The sequence below is a fragment of the Chelonoidis abingdonii genome, chromosome 3, assembly GCF_003597395.2.
Source record: "Chelonoidis abingdonii isolate Lonesome George chromosome 3, CheloAbing_2.0, whole genome shotgun sequence".
In the NCBI taxonomy this organism is placed as follows: domain Eukaryota; kingdom Metazoa; phylum Chordata; order Testudines; family Testudinidae; genus Chelonoidis; species Chelonoidis abingdonii.
The window spans coordinates 166,704,180-166,725,332 of NC_133771.1; positions in this window are offsets into that span (position 1 = coordinate 166,704,180).

A 21,153-nucleotide genomic window follows, 5' to 3' on the forward strand; every position below is an offset into this window, starting at 1 on the left:
CTGCCGAAGAAGCAGCGACGGTAGAGCTGCCGAAGAAGCGGCGACGCTCGCAGTAGAGCTGTGCCCTTCTGCTTTGCGCGCCCAAGGCAAGTGCCTCACTCGCCTCACCCTTGTTATGGCACTGCTGTTCAGGTAAACCCTGACATCTACGCAGAGCCCCACTGAAGTCAATGGAGTCTTGTTGTTATGGCCACCTATTCTTTCCATTTCTAAAGCACCCATAACCATGGTATCTTGGCACCACGGAGGAACTGGTCCAGAATGAGAAGTTTATCTAATGAAGGGAGCCCAAGATACAGTAACTGGTCTACACTATGAGTTTAGGTCAAATTTAGCAGCGTTAAATCGAATTAACCCTGCACTCGTCCGCACAATGAAGCCATTTACTTTGACATAAAGGGCTCTTAAACTCTATTTCTGTACTCCTCCCTGGCGAGGGGAGTAGTGCTGAAATCGACATTGCCGATTCAAATTAGGGTTAGTGTGGATGCAATTTGATGGTATTGGCCTCCAGGAGCTATCCCACTGTGCACCATTGTGACCACTCTAGACAGCAATCTGAACTTGGATGCACTGGCCAGGTAGACAGGAAAAGCCCCGTGAACTTTTGAATTTCATTTCCTGTTTGCCAAGTGTGGAGAGCTGGTTAGCATAAGTGACCATGCAGAGCTCATCAGCACAGGTGACTATGCAGTCCCAGAATCAAAAAAGAGCTCCCGCATGGACTGTACAGGAGGTACTGGATCTGATCACTGTATGGGGAGTCAAATCCGTGCTATCAGAACTCCGTTCCAGAAGACGAAATGCCAAAACATTTGAAAACTCCAAGGCCATGATGGACAGAGGCCACAACAGGGACTCAACACAGTGTCGCGTGAAACTTAAGGAGCTGAGACAAGTGTACCAGAAAACCAAAGAATCAAACAGACACTCTGGGACAGAGCCGCAGACAAGCCACATCTATGCTAAGCTGCAGGCAATTCTACAGGAGGCTGCCACGACTACCCCACCCCTGTCTGTGGACTCCGATGATGGGGGTACTCTCAGTCGCCATGCCTGAGGATTTTGCAGACAAGGATGATGAGGAGGACGACGACAATGAGGTTGAAGAGAGCACACAGCACACTATTCTTCCCGACAGCCAGGATCTTTTTCTCACCCTGACTGAAATACGCCCCCATACCCAAGCCGGTATCCCAGACCATGAAGTCATAGAAGGGACCTCTGAGTGTACCTTTGTAAATATAAAACATGGTTAAAAAGCAAGCATTTTTTAATTTACCCTGAGGACTTGGGATGCATTTGTGGCCAGTACAGCTACTGGAAGTCTGTTAACGTGTCTGGGGATGGAGCAGAAATCCTCCAGAGACATCTCCATGAAGCTCTTCTGGAGGTAGTCCCAAAGCCTTTGCAGAAGGTTTCTGGGGAGAGCTGCCTTATTCCATCCTCCATGGTAGGACACTTTACCATGCCATGCTAGTAGCAAGTAATCTGGTATCTTTGCATGACAAAGCCTGGCAGCGTATGGTCCCGGTGTTTGCTGGCATTCAAGCGATGTCCCGTTCTTTGTCTTGCTGTGTTATCCTCAGAGTGATATCATTCATGGTAATCTGGTTGAGATATGGGAATTTAATTAAGAGAACATTCATAAGTGGCCATTCCTACTGGGCTGTTTGCCTGTGACTGAAAAGAAATCCTTCCCTCAATTAGCCAAGCAGTGGAAGGGGCATTGGCATTGAGCTGTTCATGTTTGGCTACCAGCCATGCAGTGCAGTGGGGGAAGGGTTAAAGCAGTCATCCCAGAGAAAAGGATGGGAGGGGGTTAGTTTGGTTTCTGCTGCTGCACAAACACAAAAGCTGCAGCCCTAAATGGACAACTCAACGGGCTTTGCTTGGTATGGGAAAGGAGGGTGCTGGTGTTATGAAAATTGCAGAAGCCGAAAGAATATGGCTTACCATGGCTGCCTGCAAGCTGAATCCTGTTGCTCAGCATGTTTGATCTCTAACACCAAAGCTGCCAGGCACTCAATGTAAGATGCAAAAAATGATCTTTACTGACATCACATGTGCTATGTAATGTGAATAGTGTTGTTCACTGTGAAAGAGTATACATTTTACAGAACAATGGGTATCTTTTTTTAAAATACTTTTCTCCCTTTTTTCATCCTGCAGCTGCAAATGTTTCAGCCTTTGGGATGAAGGAGGGAGGCTTATCTCAGATAAGGCAGCAAAAAAAACGCACGTGTGATGAAATGTTCTGAGTTCATGTAGGCGTCCCACACTGAAAGAGCTCAGCAGAAAGTGTGGAGGGACACAATGGCACAGGACAGGAAAGAGGCCAGTGAACGTGAGGAGAGGTGGCGGCAGGAAGATTAGAGGAGGCAGGATGCAATGTGGGGCTACTGCAGGAACAAACAGACATGATCCAGCGTCTGGTGGAGGTTCAGGAATGTCAGCTGGAGAGACTGCCACTGCAGCACCTGTTTAACTGCCCTCCCTCCTCCCCAAGTTCCATAGCTGATTCCTCACCCAGAAAACCCAAGAACACGGGCGAGGAGACTCTGGGCACCCAACCATTCCACCCCAGTGAACAGAAGGCTGTCATTCAACAAGTTTTGAAGTGGCCTTTTCCTTCCCTCCTCTTCTCCTCCCACACCCCACCCAGGCTACCTTGTGAGTTATCTCCCTATTTTTATAATCAAGTAATAAAAAATACATGGCTTTTAAATGATAGTGACTTTATTTCCAAGCTGTGATTAAACGGGGGAGGATGGTTGGCTTACAGGGAATTAGAGTCAACCAAGGGGGTGGATTTTCGTCAAGGAGAAACAAATAGAACTGTCACACGGTACTCTGGCCAGTCAGGAAACTGGTTTTCAAAGCTTCTCTGATGCGCAGTGCTTCCTGATGTGCTCTTCTAATCGCCCTGGTGTCTGGCTACACATAATCAGCAGCCAGGCAATTTGCTTCAACCTCTGACCCCACCATAAACGTCTCCCCCTTACTCTCACAGAGATTGTGGAGCAAGCAGCAATAACAATGGGAACATTGGTTTTGCTGAGGTCTGAGTGAGTCAGCAAACAGCATCAGCGAGCTTTTAAACATCCAAAGGCACACTCTACCGCCATTCTGCACTTGCTCAGCCTATAGTTGAACAGCTCCTGACTACTGTCCAGGTTGCCTGTGTATGGCTTCATGAGCCAGGGCATTAAGGGGTAGGCTGGGTCCCCAAGGATAACTATAGGCATTTCAACATCCTCAATGTTTTCTGGTCTGGGAAGTAAATCCCTTCCTCCAGACATTTAAGCAGACCAGAGTTCCTGAAGACACAAGCATCATGAACCTTTCTCAGCCATCCCACGTTGATATTGGTGAAACGTCCCTTGTGATCCACCAGTGCTTGCAGGACCATTGAAAAGTACCCCTTGCGGTTTATGTATTGGCTGCCTTGGGGGTCCGGTCCCAAGATAGGGATATGAGTTCTGTCTATTGCCCCACCACAGTTAGGGAATCCCATTGCAGCAAAGTCATCTACTATGACCTGCACACTTCCCAGAGTCACTACCCTTGATAGCAGCAGCTCAGTGATTGCGTTGGCTACTTGCATGACAGCAACTCCCACAGTAGATTTGCACCCTCCAAATTGATTCCCAACTGACTGGTAGCTGTCTGGCATTGCAAGCTTCCATAGGGCTATCGCCACTTGCTTGTGAACTGTGAGGGCTGCTCTCATTTTGGTATTCTTGTGGTTCAGGGCAGGGGAAAGCAAGTCACAAAGTTCCATGAAAGTGCCCTTATGCATGCAAAAGTTTTGGAGCTACTGGGAATCATCCCAGATCCACAACACTATGTGGTCCCACCAGTTTGTGCTTGGTTTCCTGGGCCCAGAATTGGCGTTCCATGGCATGAACCTGCCCCATTAACACCATGATGCCCACATTGCCAGGGCCTGCGCTTTAAGAGAAATCTGTGGCAATGTCCTCATTGCTGCCCTGCCGTTGCCTCCTTGCCTGGTTTTTCAGCTTCTGGTTCTGCATAAACTGCACGATAATGCATGAGGTGTTTTACAATGCTTATAACTGCTGTGGTGAGCTGAATAGGCTCCATGCTTGCCGTGCTATGGCATCTACTTGGGCAATCCAGGGAAAAGGGTGCAAAATGATTGTCTGCTGTTGCTTTCACAGAGGAGGGTTGGCTGACAACTTTTACCCATAACCACCCAGGACAATTTTTTGGCCCCATCAGGCATTGGGAGCTCAACCCAGAATTCCAATGGGCACTGTGGGAACTGTGGGATAGCTACCCACAGTGCACTGCTTGGAATGTCGATGCTTGCCATGATACTATGGACGCACATCGCCGAATTAATGTGCTTAGTGTGGCCACATGCACTCGACTTTATACAATCTGTTCCCAAAAATTGACTTCTGTAAAATCAGAGTAATTTCATAGTGTAGACATTGGTGACCTACAGGGAAGATTTTGTATCCCTTGAACTCCACTGGCATCTGATTTATTTGTGGATTCCCATATGCTCAGGAGCCTTCCAAAGCAGCACACTAGAATATTGCCATGGACAGGCATGGTATACAATTAGTAGGTTGTCCCAGGGTTTTCTTTGGGGGTGAGGGGGAACTGACATTTTAGTTGAGGCTGGTATGTCTATAATAGATGGGCTGGAGAGGAGGAGCAGACTGGGTTGACCCCATGTTGTCTTGCCTCATACCACATAATTATCTTGGGATACAGATGTGTTTCTATGGCACAGCTGCTGCCCTTCTTTGTACTTTCACACAGTATGTACAGTTCCCTCTGTTTTTCAGGCCCCACTGAATCAGAGCAGTCTGGCAGCTGCAGCATAAACTGAAGTGAATGTGTTTTTAGGGATTGCTGCAGTTACTCTGCCATGCCCAAGTTAGTGGGTGGTCTGCAAAGAGGCAAAACAGAGTCGGAGGGCTAGATCCCTGATTCCAGCAAGGCTGCTTTGTGCTACTGGCAGTACAAAGCATCCTCAAAACCAATTTAGCTGCAGGTGGAGCAGTTCCCATGCACAGGGGAAACCCCGGGTGGTACAGACTAACTGTAATAGCCCATACACCACTCCCTTCCAGGCCATCAGCAGAGGTGGTGTGTCCTGAGGAAACCGGAGCATGTCCAGGTCATTTCTGTGCCCCAGTGATCCCCAGCTGCAAACGCTCTTTGGGGTCATGGACAACTGGTATAATAAAGAGCAGTTCTGAGGCTTCTCTACTTTACACCAGACCAGAAAGTGGCAGAGTGGCCAGATGGCCCGTAGATCAGGAAGCATAATGTTGACTTAAAGCTACCTGTGTCCACATCTTCACGGCACACCGACCACAGGCTCTTGGGTTTGAGAATTTTAATATTTTCCTACATTAATGCCTCTGTTCCAAATTACCAGGCAGAAGGGGTTGGAACCAAGTATCTGGAGCCAAACCTGCCCCTGAGGTTTTAGTTCCACATCAGCTCCCACACTGTAAGGTGCCTCTCTCTTGAACAGGGAGCAATGTCAGGAAGGGGCAAGAGTGACAATCAGCAGTGGGCTGCAGCTAGAAGGCACTCGGCTCCTCAAAGGATCACACTTTCAATGAACTGCTGTGGTAACTTGCCTTAACTTGGGCATTGCTTAGATGACCTTAGAATGCACTGTTATATAGATGTGATATTTTTAAGTACATCCTTCCAGGTAGTTACAAGTTTCTGGAATAAAGTAGACAAGCTGTGTGGTGCTGCAATATATAATGATGACTTATTAGGATCCCCTCTGTTTCCTATGAAATCACCGGAGGCTGTGTAAATATGCAGCTTGGGTCCATTATTTGCTCCCCTGGGCAGCAATTAGCTAGAGGTATTGGAATAGCAAAGATTTCTATATTCATTTAGTCATCGACCTTTACTCAGAGAGACTTGATCTGTGGTGAGGGTCAGGGGATAATTGGATCTCTGCCTCTTCAAGTTTAGGGTCTTTATGATTCAGCAGAGTCTGTTCAGTTGAGCTGTGTTTGCCTGCTGTTTAGGGATCACACTAAAGAAAATGCAAGTTCATTATGTAAGTGCAAAGTAAAATATATTACTGAGTGATAGGCTGGGTTTTTCTGCAGTGAAAAGGAATGAAAAATACCATTGCTCATCACTCAATTATCCCTGTATTTAGATGTCTGCATTAATCTTCTTGTTCTAAAAGCAACGTTCACTTAACTGGATCTCAGTGGCTCTGGCTATTCTATTTATAAAGTGATGTGTGTCTTGGGCCAGGAGATTTAGTTGTACATATTTTGACAGAATATAAATTGGGGGGCATCACCAATGCAGTAGAGGGTGGGAATATTACACTGGAAGAATTTGATGTCCTTGAGGACAGGAGTAACAAACTGGATGAACTTCAATAATACAAAGTGCAGGACCATGCCATTAGAGATGAATAACAAGAATTTCAGCTATAAGGTTGGGGAGTCATCAGTTGGAAACACAAGAGACTAAAGAGCTGGATGTATTAGTCAATTAGAAGATGACCATGAGCTGACAATGTGATGTAGAAGCAAAAAAGGCATCAGATGAGGCATTTCCAGTAGAGATAGGAAAGTATTAATGCATTGTACAAGGCACTGGTAAGAACTCGTGTGGACTACTGTGTACATCTTTCTTAAATATGGGTGACCAGAACTGAATTCAAACTAGGCCAGGCATGGAGAACATCTACTAGGATGATCAGGAGAATGGAGACCCTATCTTATCAGAGGAGACTAAAAGAGCGTGGCTTGTTTAACCTAGCAAAACCAAGGTCTGGGGGACTATTATGTCTCTCAATAAATAGCTTGAGAGTTTGTAGAACTATTTCACAATCAAACATAACATATCCTTCAACAATATAGTTTGTCCATTTTTCCCAGGGGTCAAAACACTTCCAGATCCGTCTGAAACTTCGACTATATGTTAGTAGAAAAGCCTGGAAAAGGAGATGTTGAAAGGTGTGATGCCACTGTTGGTATCTTTATAGATATCTTCTGTGGTGTTTTCTTCAGAAACAAGTAGGTCACTTCAATGATACATAGGGACATAATCCTTCCCCACTGCATTTTTCCTTCTCATCACAGCCAAACTTTTTGCAAAGAGTGGGCTTCTTATACAAGGCTCACCCATGCACACCTTGGTCTGGTTTCACCTTGGCGGATAATTTCCTGACAGTTTTTAATATAAATTCAGTCTCCTGTTTCAATGCTTCCTGGACAGTGGTAAAAGTTGTTCTGAGGGACATGGAACCTTAAATTTTTGCTCAGAGTATAGTATTTGAGATCCAAGCTTATGATTCTAGGAAATTAAAGACATCATGCAGTAATTCTTCTTTCCTCCCTGGATTTCATGTGCACTTCCCAGGAAATATCAGTTCACAGATTCTGTGAGCAGCTTTCTTGATATTGTCTCTGGGGCAATCCTTGATACATTTTTCTCTCCTCCTTGCAGATGGAACTCTTCCCTCAGGTCCTCAAATAGGCTAATTCTTCCTTACAGGAAAGTAATGAGAAATTAATTACTGTAGTCTCTGATAAACCAGGCTAGTAGCAAACTTTAGACTGGTAGTGGATAATGCTACACTAGAAAGTAGAAGTCAGACAGACTTTGTGTATTGGAGCAGCTTCTCCTCTTACAGTGGCGAAGATCATCCCTTTTTTTATAACTAATGATCCACGTCACACTTGAAATTCAAACCACAGGGTTTGACTACCTCTAGGTTGGTTTTCAAAATGACTGTTTATTGCAAACAGTTTTGAGGAGGTAGGTAAATTTTTGGATAGGAGGGTGGTGATGTACTCTAGTATTCTTCTCTCCCATGCCCAGGGATTTACATTTAAAGTACCAATTTTAGGCCATGTTTAAAGCCTTGACCACTGCAGTGAGAATCCATTCTTTACCCAGAGTAGATTGTTAGCTGGAGGGGAGGGAGAAGTGACTTCTTTTCCTGCTGATGAAGTATAATTTTTGGAGCATCTGAAGCTTCCTTCTGGCCTGGATCTCTGCAGAGGTTCTCATTGCTGCTCCTGCCTTACGTAACGGGCTGGACTGTGAGATCTTTACTCACCGTGATTAGCATCTGATGCAGCAAGTAGTTCCATTGACTTCAGTAGAACTGCTGATCTCATGGTGTAAGATGTAACCCAGTGTAATGGTATCAGTTTGGCTCAAAGTAAGTTAACTCAGGATTTTGGGGGAAGTGGGAAGGGGAATGCCAAAATATCTAATGGGCAGATCTGCTCTTCTATTGGTGGCAAGCATTGCACTAGGCACATGACTAGAGTACAGAATTGTTGGCCTGATTTCATTCCCACTTACAGTGGTGCAAATCAGGAATAGCTCCACTGAAGCCAATGGATTTACATCAGTGTACCAGAAGAGCAAGATTAGCATTAAGCCTGGAATCTTAATGTATATTTTGGAACAGGAACAGTGAGGACAGAAGCATGGACAAATGGGTTTGGGGGTTAATTGTTCAACCTTAGCGACTGTGGGGAAAGAAGCTTAGATGAAATCAACGAGTCTGCTCACCAATGTAAGTATTTCCCAGTCTGGCCCTAATTGAGCATTACCGAGTCCTGTCTTGGGCATGATTAGAGTAACCCTGGCTATTGTAAATCCAGCAATGGACAGTCATGGACCATCTCTTTACACACTTTCCCCACTGGTAAATTGAAATTAAAGTCCCCATCTCCCTAACACTGCAGGGACGGGAATATTACAGACTATATCTGGCACCCAGCCAGTGTCCGATACTAAACAAACTGACACCCTTGACATTCTCATGAAATATTAACACTAGTAAGACCCAGTTCTCCCCTCACTTAGACCAGTGTGAATCAGGGGTAACTCTAATGGAATCAGTGGAGTTACACCTTTGTAGTGCTTGCACAAGTAAGAGGAAAATCAATCCTACAGAGAACAAACAAAGATGAAAGCCTGTTAAGAGGAAAGTACTAAGTCACTGGCTCTTCAAGACTCTGGAAAACAGTTCTTATAGCAGTGATTCATTGTGGAGAGCTAAAGTCCCCCTTGAGTTAATTCACAAATGTCTACTGAAAAATCTGTTATTTCAGCCATACAACAGTGCACCTTTAGGCTTATGTGGTATTTGGCCTGATCTTCTGTCTGCTGCATGTTGGCTGGGAGGAATTAAAAATCAAAACCACCCCGGGCATTTTCCAAAGCAGCATCACAACTGGCAGTCTCCCAGTAACACCCACCAAATGAGGTTCTGAATGTTCGTTAAAGAAACCAGAGCAAAACTTAATGAGCCTCATTCTGATTTTCGGTTCACCAGTGTAAATCTGTAGCAACTTCCCTGAAGTAGAAGTATGACTAGTGCAGACCCAGCGTGAGAGCAGCATGAGTCTTTATAGCTATTTTTTCATTAAGTGGAATTTTTCCTCTGATAGTCACAAGTTTATTTCAACCATCTTCAAACTAAGTGTCCATATTATATTTCTCTAATATCAGGTTTATAGACATTAGAGACAGAAAAGACCTAGTAAGTCACCCATTCTTTCTTCCGACCAATGCACGATTATTATTAGCTTTTTAATCAGCCTATCTTTTAAAAGTCCCATGCTTTGGAGCTTCCATCACTGCCCCTGAAAGATTATTCCTCAGCCTAATAGATTTCATTGTCAAGAAGGTTTTCTGATATTTGGCTTGTATTTTTCACATCATCCCCACTGCTCCTAACTATGTCCTCTGGATCACCATCAATGGTTCTCTCTACAGTCTTATAGACATTATCATGTCCTGCCTTGGGCCAATACCCTGCAATAGCTCTTCATGGGTGAACCCCCAATGGGCACAGGGTTTTCTCGTGTAGATTCAACTGCAGGATCAGGGTCATAGTCTTCATTAGATGAGTTATACTGTCTTTACCCTTCCCTCAGGTCCTGCTGCCCTGTTGTAATTCACAGTATTGCTTTAAACTGTGGAAATCCTGCCAGGCTGTTGGGATTATTCCCTTGCAGTTCTTTCCAGTTGATGATGCCAGAGAACAGGCACTGCGTGGATCTGAGAAGGGAGAGCAGATTTGAGTAACATCTCATCCTGATTCCTTTCTGACTTCTGCCTCAGAAATGGATCTTTGCCTGAATCTGTTATTTTTTTGGAAGTTTCCTCCAAACTTTCCAGCGACACAATTACTGGCTTATACACCTCTACCTCGATATAACGCTGTCCTTGGGAGCCAAAAAATCTTACCGTGTTATAGGTGAAACCACGTTATATCGAACTTGCTTTGATCCACCAGAGTGCACAGCCCTGCCCCTCCAGAGCACTGCTTTACTGCATTATATCCGAATTCTTGTTATATAGGGTCACGTTATATCAGGGTAGAGGTTTATTTACTTTCTGCAGTGGATGACTTCCACCTCTAATACTTTGTATTTACATAGCGCTGTTCAGCCTGTAATCTCAGAGTGTTTCACAACCAATTAAGGGTCCCTTCTGAAGTATATGTTACAAGCCCAGTTTTACTGAGATTGCTACTTACCCAAACTGAGATACACAATAACCATTATTGTCTCATTATTTCCTTGCACTCCCCTATTGGTCTACATCTCTCTTTTTTGTCTTTTTAGGACAGGGACCATCTTTTTGTTCTGTATTTTGTACAGCACCGTCACACACTGAGATCCTGCTCCATCACTCAAGATTTAGACACTATGGTAATACAAATTAATAAGTTCCCATCAAAACTGGGACTAAAACCTAGAACTCATGACTCAGTTCTACGCTATGACTGGTAGACAATTTTATCTTCCTCTGGAATACTAGACGTTAGAATATACTGCCTGTTTTTTCTCCTTACAATACAAACACAACAGAAACTTTGCAGACCACTTCCTCTTTTTAACTCTCCACTTTCATGCAGCTTAAATTTCCCCTTGCGCCTGCTTTTGCACACTTGAATTTTTATCTTTGCCCACTTCCCCCCAGGAACTATTATTGTACATTAATCTAACTCCCTCCAAAGCAAAGATTAGTGCTTTATGTGAATCAAAACATCTTTTTCATATACCCAACCTCCACCCCTGTGATTACCTGAAAGACCATGACGTCTATGGCTCAGCTCTGCTCTCACACTGTTTAACTCTAATAAAGTTACTGCTGATTTGCTCCAGTACAGTGTTCCCCTAGTCTCCAGCAGAAGACTGTCAATGACCATGAAAAATAGACTTCCATTGCCTCCCAAGTTGAGACAGACCTGGGAACTTACTGCTAAATTCTATACTTGCAGCACACTTTTAAACAATATCTACTGTCAATGCAGTAAAGAGTCCTGTGGCACCTTATAGACTAACAGACGTACTGGAGCATGAGCTTTCGTGGGTGAATACGCACTTTGTCAGATGTACATGCATACATCTGTTAGTCTATAAGGTGCCACAGGACTCTTTGCTACTTTTACAGATCCAGACTAACACAGCTACTCCTCTAATACTGTCAATGTTCAACCACGACAATGATGAGATAAGAAGGAGATGCTGGTTACAATCAGTGGGCTAAATCTGGTCCAATTTATACTGGTGTAAATTCACTTACTTCGGTAGAGTTCTCCAAATTGCCATCAGTGTCATTGAGAACAGAATCTGGTCCCTTTTATTTCTTTGTTACATCTTGCAGTCTGGTGAGCACATCAAAGCATGGACTAAGTGGAATTGGAAAGTGGATACTCTCAGCAGGGACTTTTCTGTTTGTAACTCCAATGCATGCTCTTATCTGTGTTCACATGCAGAAGTCACAAGCACCAGTATCAGTCATGTGACTACAGAAATAAGTGATGGAAGATTCTAAAGAGTTTAAGACTGATCCTGTTTCTGCTGAAGTCAATAGCAAAACATCCACCGACTTCAATGGGGGCAGGATCACAGCCCCTGACTGGTGAGCAGTGCAGAAAAAGGCAGAATGAAAAGACCTTTCAAAGTGGCTGAAAAGGGAAGCATCTCTCCACCAGGGTAATTAACCAAATATTTTTCCTTGTGTATGACTGTCTTGTTTTTTTTACATCAAGATCAGCTGCGATGTTGATATTTTAAACTAATTAAATTCACAGTTCTGGACAGAGCTCTGAGTAGCCAATAAACTGGTTTATATAATTTATGGTATATGAAATTGCCACAGTCAGCGCAGCAATCTGTTAGAATTAAATCAGTTTATGTAATCCACAAAGTAAAATCTGTAAATTGTGTGAAAAGTTTGCACTTCTGACTAGTAATTTAACTCTCTTGAAAAAAGCAGAGATGATAAAATTTTCTGCCAGAGTAATAGAGACAGGGCAATGAAAAATGTGCCACTCATCTTTCTAATTGAACTTGTAAGGATCTGATTTCTATTCTGACAGCTTTTTTTTTCTCATTTTTACTGTTAGGCCTGGATCCTGCAATTAGATCTGTGTGGCCAGATTCCTATTCCCTCCCAGAACCCCAATAATACCCACATCCCCCTGCTCAGCTCCAAATACAGAATTGGAGGTTTTAAATGCCTTCACACTAGCAGGAAACTAAAACCTCAGATCTATTTTAGTGTAATGGTTTCTGAATCTCAGTTTCAGAAGATTTAGAAATAAATCATATTTTGTAAAAAACACTTTATTATATTCATTTCTAAGGTCCTATCATGTGCTAATAGACATGATTCTGGGATTCTTATTAACCTTTGAGTAACAATTTAAAAAAAATGTTCCCTGTTTATAAATGTCCTTTGGCTTCAAATGGAGTTTTGGGCTCTCAGCCCTTCAGAAAATCATGCCCTAGGAGTCTGATCCAAAACCCAGTGAAGTCCATCAGAATCTCAGACTTCAACATGCTTTAGATCAGGCCTTAAGTGAGTGACTGATTCTCCATTGCCCTGTACCTTTTGGGTCCCATACCATGTCTTTGGCTCGCTTTCCCTAAACTGAAATCTTTCCTCAAATACCCTAAACACTGCCTAAAAATGTACATATCTCAGACTTCTGGAGTGCAGTAAATATGGCTGAAGAATCCGATCTATGCAAAAAGAAATGCCAATTCCCGCTAAACTGAACTTTGGGAGGAAAAGACCATGCACTCCAACATGTTTACATTAGAAGAACAGTGCATTAATGTAATATTGTTCCCACTTCTCAATTGATATAAGTAAAGGTTTTAATTACTGAAATTATGCAGTTGTAAAAAAATGATTTAATGAAGTTATTCCTCTCATTTACATTCATGGGCTCCCTGCAGTCAGACGGTATGACACATGGTAAATTACACTGAAGTGTGGTAGAATAATTACCAACGTTGTAATTCAGGCTGAGGACACTGCACTTAAATCATTTCAATTCCAGGTGAAATCAAACTGCAGGAAAGTAGATCCAACATCTTCTAAGGAGGATTAAATGTGACATCTGGCTTTTGAAATTCCTACCCCCTTTGTTTTATTGAACTATGACCTAGACTAAAATATAATAATGTCAATGGGGATGTTCTTGTAGAACTGAACTCTGCTTCCATTGAATTCAATGGCAAAATGTCTATTGAGTTCCATGATGCAGAATCAGGCCCTAAGCGATAAATATTTCTGGCTAATACATTAATTAAAGTGCCTCATTTGTGTTCTGAAGTGATAGCTGATTTTGCAGCAAAGCCAATTATTTCATTGCTCTTTTTAGTGTCCATCCTCCAGTCTCCTGTGCCTGGATGAGACTGTAAGTGGCTTGGAATGACTGTGTTTTATTACAGCACCAAGATTGCTGTCCGTGCTCACTAAATAATCTTCAGGGATGGTGAAATTGATGAAAATACTGTATCCATGAACTTTGGATCAGGATCAAACTTCACTATTCATCCCCTGTTACTAATCATGAGCAGAACTAAACTTACTCAACCAAGTACTCCCACCCCTGAGAGAAGTTTAGCTCTGAATAGAGCTACCCTAACCCAGGATTCAAATGTCCCATACTAAAACTTCATGAGTTCTGTCATTCCTTAAACAATGTGTGAGGAACTGCAATTTGGGAGACAAATACTGAAATTCTCATTCATCCAGTAGTAACACATCATTAGATTTTCTAAAAGTTATAAATGATTATTTTTCTATTACAAAGGTATTGCACCCAACACAAGGTATCTCTGTTTTGACCTCATTAAGACAGATAAAGATGAATTCATCACTGGATGGGAAGTTGGTAACTTCTGAGGCCCTGCCCCTGCTCACGCCATCCCCCCTCTCTTTCGTTCACTCTCCCCACTTCACTCACTTGCTCATTTTCACCAGGCTGGCTTAGGGGGGTGGGTTGCAGGAGGAGGTGAGGGCTCCAGCTGGGGGTGCAAGCTCCAGGGTGGGGCCAGAAATGAGGAGTTCAGAGTGTTGGAAAGGGCTCTGGGCAGGGGGGGTGGAGCCAAAGGGTTCAGAGTATGGGAGGGGGCTCTGGGCTGAGGCAGAGGGTTGGGCCGTGGGAGGAGGTACGGGCTATGGGCTGTCAGTGTAGGTTCTGGGGTGGGACCAGAAATGAGGGGTTCAGGGTGTGGGAGGGGGCTCTGGACTGGGGCAGGATGTTGGTGTGTGTGGACATGAGGGCTTTGGCTGGGGGTGTGCGTTCTGAGGTGGGGCCAGGGATGAGGGGTTTGGCATGTAGGAGGGTGCTCTGAGCTGGGACCAAGAGGTTTGGAGGGTGGGAGGGGGATTAGGGCTGGGGTCAGGGGTGCAGGCTTCAGGTGGCACTTACCTCAAGCAGCTCCCAGAAGCAGCAGTATGTCCCCCCTCTGCCTCCTACGCAGAGGTGTGACCAGGCAGCTCTGTGCACTGCCGCTGCCCCATCTGCAGGTGCCACCCCTGCAACTCCCATTGGTCGAGAACCACTTGGGGCAGGGGCATTGTGCCCCCTGGTTGCCCCATGTGTAGGAGCTGGAGGAGGGACATTCCACTGTTTCCCGGAAGCTGCGCAGCACAGAGGCTAGCAGGGAACCTGCCAGTCCTGCTGCGTGGTGCTGCAACCGGACAGTCAACAGCCCAGTCAGCAGTCCTGACCGGAGCCACCAGGATCCCTTTTCAACCAGGTATTCTGGTCGAAAATTGGACACCAGGTCACCCTAAGTGAAGCCTGAAGAAAAATAGATATTAAACACCTTGGCCTTCTTGATGTTGTCCTTTATTAATTCTCCTTCCCTGTTAAATAGAGGCCCTACACTTTACTTTCTTGCACCTAATGTATTTTAATAACCTCTTATTGCCTTTTATGTGACTCATTTTATACCATAGTTTTTCTGATTTTTGTCCTTACATGCTTGTGCTATTCTCTTGTACTCATCTTTAGCAATTTGTCTATATTACCGCTTTTTGTAGGATTTTTAGATTTTCAGATCATTAAAGAGCTCCTGATGGAACCATATTGGCCTCCTCTAGTTTTACTTCGTATTAGGATTGTTTGTTGTTGTGCCTTTTAACATTGTTACTGAGAAACTGCCAGCTCTCCTGAACTCATTTTTCCCTAGATTTTTTTCCTATGGGACTTTATCTACCAGTTCTGAGTTTTAGTCTGCTTTCTTGAAGTCCATTGTCCTTTTTATCCTGCTCTCACTCCTTCCTTTCTTTATCATTTGATGATCATTTCTCCCAAATTGCATTCAATGTTCAAATTTGCAACCAATTCCTCTCTGTTGTGAGAATTATGTCTAAAGTGGCTGCCCTCCTGGTTACTTTCTCGACCATCTGAAAAAAGTTGTCCCCAATACATTCCAAGAACTTACTGGACATTCTGTTTTGCTCTATTACTTTTCCATCAGAAATCTGAGTAGTTAGTCTCCCATGACTATTATATCTTGGGTTATGGATATTTTTCTTGTTCAAGAAATGCCTCATCCATCTCCTCTTCCTGATTTGGTGGTCTATTGTAGATCCCCCACCTGTTATGACACTGTTCTCCCTCCTCCTTTATATTCACCCAGAGTCTTTCAACCAGTTTGTCTCTCACATCCTTCTGGATCTCAAAACAAGGGTATACATTTTTGTGATGCGAATTAAGTCATAAGATAAATTATGTCTTAATACTACCAGTTCTTACTGTTTATTCCCCATAATCCTTGCATTTGTATATAGATATCTAAGATGTTGAACAGATTTCCCCCACTGATTTTCCTCTTGTTGCTTCTATGAACCTATTGTAACTTTTCATTTCCCTCCCAGCCTTTAGCACTCTGTTAAGGTCACCTTTTTTTAAACCTACATGTGGGCTTTGATTCCAGTTTAAAGCCCTCTTCATTAGGTTGGTGAGTCAGTATGTGAAGATGCTCTTCCCCTTCTTGGTCAGGTGAACCCCATCTCTTCCCAGAAGTCTTCCTTCCTGGAACAGCACCCTTTAGTCAAAGAAGCCAAAGCTCTGTTGACCCCATCTGTGCAGCCCTGCATTCATCTCTGCAATGCATGTGTTCCTGCCTGGGCCCTTACCCTTATCTGGGAGGATGGACAGGAACAGCACCTGTGCTCTCAACTCCTTCAATCTTGCTCCCAGAGCCCTGTAGTCATGGTAATCTGCTCAGCATAATACTTGGTATCTACATGGATGAGCAGCATGGTGGAGTGTCAGAGGAACAGATGAGTCTTGTTACAAAAAGGTTGCCATCTCTGATGTGGGCTCCAGGCAGGCAGTGTACTACCTGGGACATCATGTTGGTCAGCAGCTAGATGCCTCCATTCCCCCTAAGGAGGAAGTCTCTGACCACCATCACCACCGTACAAGGGAGGGAGGGAGTGTGTGTGTGTGTGCGCGCGCGCATACTGTGCATCAACTCTTATCAAAACTGATTTCATTCTTTGAGATTACAGATTTGGTTGATAAAGGCCACTGCATAGATGTAATATACTTAGACTTCTGTAAGCCATTTGACTTTAATACCATACAATATGCTGATTAAAAGAATAGCACTATACAATATCAACTGAACACATTGAAAAGATTAAGAACTGGCTAACCAGATCTCTATTCAACATTTTCATTGATGATTTTGAAGTAACTATAAAATTACTGCTGCTAAAATTTGCAGATGACATAAAGATTGGCAGAGCGCTAAATAATGATGAGCTCAGGGCAGTGGTACAGAGCAAGCTGGATCCCTTGGTAACCTGGGCCCATTCAAACAAAATGTGTTTTAATACAGCCAAATGCAAAGTTATACATTTAGGACCAAGGAATGCAGGCCATACCAATATAACAGGGAGATGGGGCGGGTATCTCTTGGAAAACAGTGACTCTGAAAAGAATTTAGGGATCATAGTGGACAAACTGAACATGAGTTCCCCATGCGATGCTGTGGTAAAAGGGCTAATGCAATCCTTGGGTGTATAAACAGGTAAGCAGTGAGTGGGAGGTGACTTTACCTCTGTATACAGCATTAGTCAGACTGTTCCTGGAATACTGCCTACAGTTCTAGTGCCCACGTTCTAAAAAGGATGATGAAAAATTGGAGAGGATGTAGAAAAGAGCCACAAGAATGGTTCGCAGGCTGGAAAAAAATGTCTTACAGGGAGAGACTTAAAGAGATTACTTTGTTTAGCTTATCGAAAAGATTGAGGGTGTGTCTACAGTGCAATTAAAAATCCATGGCTGGTCTATGCCAGCTGATTGGGGCTTGCAGGTCTGGGCCTAAGGGGCTGCATAACTGTGGTCTAGATGTTCTGACTTGGGCTGCAGCCTTAGCTGTGGGACTCGCCCATCTTGCAGGGCCCTAGACCCTGGGCACCTACACGGCACTTAGCCTGTGACAGGTTGCTGTCACAGCATCATGACTACTAATAGAGCTGTAGCCTGGAGAAGGCTGCAGGCCCAACTAAGAGCAATTATATGCTTTCTGGTGGGGGATTGCCACTCAGGTGTCCACAATCACTGGTAATTGGGGAGAATATAAGGAGAGGAAACCAACTACAAAGGTAGCCGAGGAGGTAGCCCAGCCTGTGTTATGGGGATGTAAGAGGGAAATAAATGAACATCTTGGCGAAGAATGAACAGGCAGCCTGTGTTTATGCTTACGGCATAGGTACTGACTCTGTGGGTGCCCTCCGTGGCCAGAGCACCATGGAAAAAAATAGTGGGTGCTCAGCACCAACCAGCCAAGCTGATCGGCAGTCGGGATGTAACAGGGGTGGAGCAGCCCCAGGAAAAACTAGAAGCTGGTGCTTATGGACTGTGGAACCATCTGAACTGGCCAGGTAGTGATGGAGGCACCATGTGACACAGCCTCTTACCATGAGACCTGCAAGCCCGAGTGAGTTGGCATAGGCCAGACACAGGTTTTTAATTGCAGTGTCAACACATGTGGAGAAGGGACCTGATTACAGTGTGCATAATACCTTAACAGGGAGAAAATACTGGGTACCAAAGGGCTATTTAGGCTAGCAGACAAAGGCATAATAAGAACAAATGGCTGGAAGCTGAAGCCATACTAATTCAAACTAGTAATAGGCACAAATTCTTAACAGTGGGGATTAGCCACTGTCACAAACTCCCCAGGTAAGGGCTGGGATCGCCATCTCTTAGGGTCTTCAGATCAAGCCTGGATGCCCTTCTGGAAAATATGCTTTAGCCAAAAATGTTACGTTTCAGTCATATGCAAGTTGTTGAGCTCAATTCCGGTTTAACTGTGAAATTTAATGGCCTTTGATACACAGGAATACAAACTAGATTTAATGGTCCTTTCTGGCACTAAACTTTCTGAATCTATTATCTTAAATTTTTTTTTCTTGGTCCCATCTCTATAAATAATCATCATTCCTGTATATGCCAAAAATTTGTTCTGTTTGAATATACTGGGTGTATTTATTTCAGTTTCATTTTGTGTTCTATAGCTGTATCTGAACAATGTAACTTAAAGTAAAACTCCAGTGTAACGTAAACAATATTATATTCATGGTACCTAATTACAAAAAAGAGTGAAGCACTAAAAATAGCATTCAGTGTAATAAAAGGGGAATAATTAATATTGCAGCAGGAACCTGACAGCTAACTTGTTAATGAAACTTTAACGGGAAGGGTTGGTTTTTCATTAGCAAGCATAGGCAATGAGGAGGATGGCTTCTATGGAAACCTGAATATCTGAAAATTGGGTTATTCAGGAAAAGCCACAACTGGCTCCTTTGGGGAGCTCATGCAACATTTGTATGGGTTCCTGTCATAGTATTCTTTCCTCAATCTGAACCTTAGAGTCCAAAAATGAGGTACTAGCATGAATTCTTCTAAGCTTAATTGCCAGCTTAGATCTGATACGCTACCACCAATCAAGACTCTGAGTGTCTGATAAACTCTGGTCTCCCCAAAATTTTCCCTGGGGACCCCCAAGATCCAGACTCCCTGGATCCTAATACAAGGAAAGTAAATTTTTTCCCTCACTAGTGCATCTCCTAGGCTTTCCCTCCCTGGGTTACTCTGGAAGATCACTGGGATTCAACTCCTTGAATCTTAACACAGAGGCTTTTTACCTCACCCAGAGGCAATACAGATTTAAGTTCTGTGAATCTAAACAAAGGGATTCCCCCTTTTCCCCCCTCCCTTCTTCCTCCCTGTCTCCCACCACTTCCCTGGTAAGTACAGACTGAGTTCCTTTGAGCCTTAACCAGGAGAAAAAAAATCAAACGGGTCTTAAGAAGTAAAACTTTTAATAAAAAGAAAGGAAAAAAAAAAAGTAAAAGTAAAAGTTATCTCTGTAATCTAGATGGTAAATATTACAGGGTCTTCCAAATTCTAGACAATGGAGAAAAAGCCTTTTCTAGCAGAAATACAAATTAAAATACTTTCAGCCAAATACACATTAAAACTTTACCAGCCAGATACACAGTTGCAAATTCAGAAACAATCAAAAGACTATAACCGCCTTTCTACTCAATACTCACTATTCTGAATATATAAGAGACTGTAGCAGGGAGATTGGCAAGAAACCTGGTTGCACATCTAGTGCCTTCCAGGACTCAGAGAGAACAAAGCAAACCCAAAACCCACAAACAAAGGCTTCCCTCCACCGAGATTTGAAAGTATCTTGTTTCCTGATTGGTCCTCTGGTCAGGTGTTGCAGGTCACTGTTTGTTAACCTTTTACAGGTGAAAGAGACATTAACCCTTAGCTATCTGTTTATGACAGTTCCACTGAAGTCCCACAGGATCCAACTTCATTGAAGGGTATAATGGGTCTCATGTAGAGTAACCAGGGAAGCAACAAGCAGGCAAAGGGAGCAGAGCTCCAGCTACTTTACAACCTCCCTGCAGTAGTGAGTGCCGCTGGCCTTGACTCTTCAAGCTACACTGAAATGCTGCTGTCAGAGGGCTGGCTTTCTCGCCTTCCCTCTAGCCTAGGGAATGCTGGTTCACTTCTTACCCTGACACACTCCCTCTGTTAGTGAAGCTCATATTGTAACTGGCTAGGTTATATGCTGCCCTCTACTGCATGGAATCAGAAATACACAACTGTGTGCTATTGCCATTGGCTGTATATGATTATCTGCTAATGGAGTTTCCCTTTTAGTTCAAGCTGTGTTTCTGGAGCAGTAGGCTCAACACGCAAGCCCTGCTATTGCTCTGAAGTTCAAAGTGGCCATGGTGTAGTATAGTGATGACAGGTAAGTTCCTAGATGGCCATGTTACAATATCACCTTTATGATAGCTTAACTCTTTTAGGTAAGGAATGAAGATCACAGGTGGGAAAACTTATACATACTTCCAGTGAAATAAACAGCTGATGTAACTGGCACACCTCCATTGTAACTGGGTTGTGGATTAACTTAATTCCTTTTATGGCTAGAAGAAAGAAAGTGGCTGCAGCTGGAAGATAAATAATTTACTGGAAACCAGAAATGGACAAAGATCTGATGCTTAATTTCTCCAAAGGTTTGGGGATGTGTGGATCTGGTAATAATGTTTTTGATTAAGGGCCACATCTCCTGGATTTAATAGCTGTGTGCTGTTTTTCTTGATGTTTGTTAAAACAACTACTGAAGGAAGTTGCAATGACACTAGTGTAACACTGATGAAATCACGCTTTGATAGTTCTTTGACTGCTCGCTATAAAATGAAGTCAAATATAAACCAATGTATATGACTCTAGAAATGTACAAATAGATAATTCTGGCATAAGTGAGAGACACTCCATTGCCTGTAATG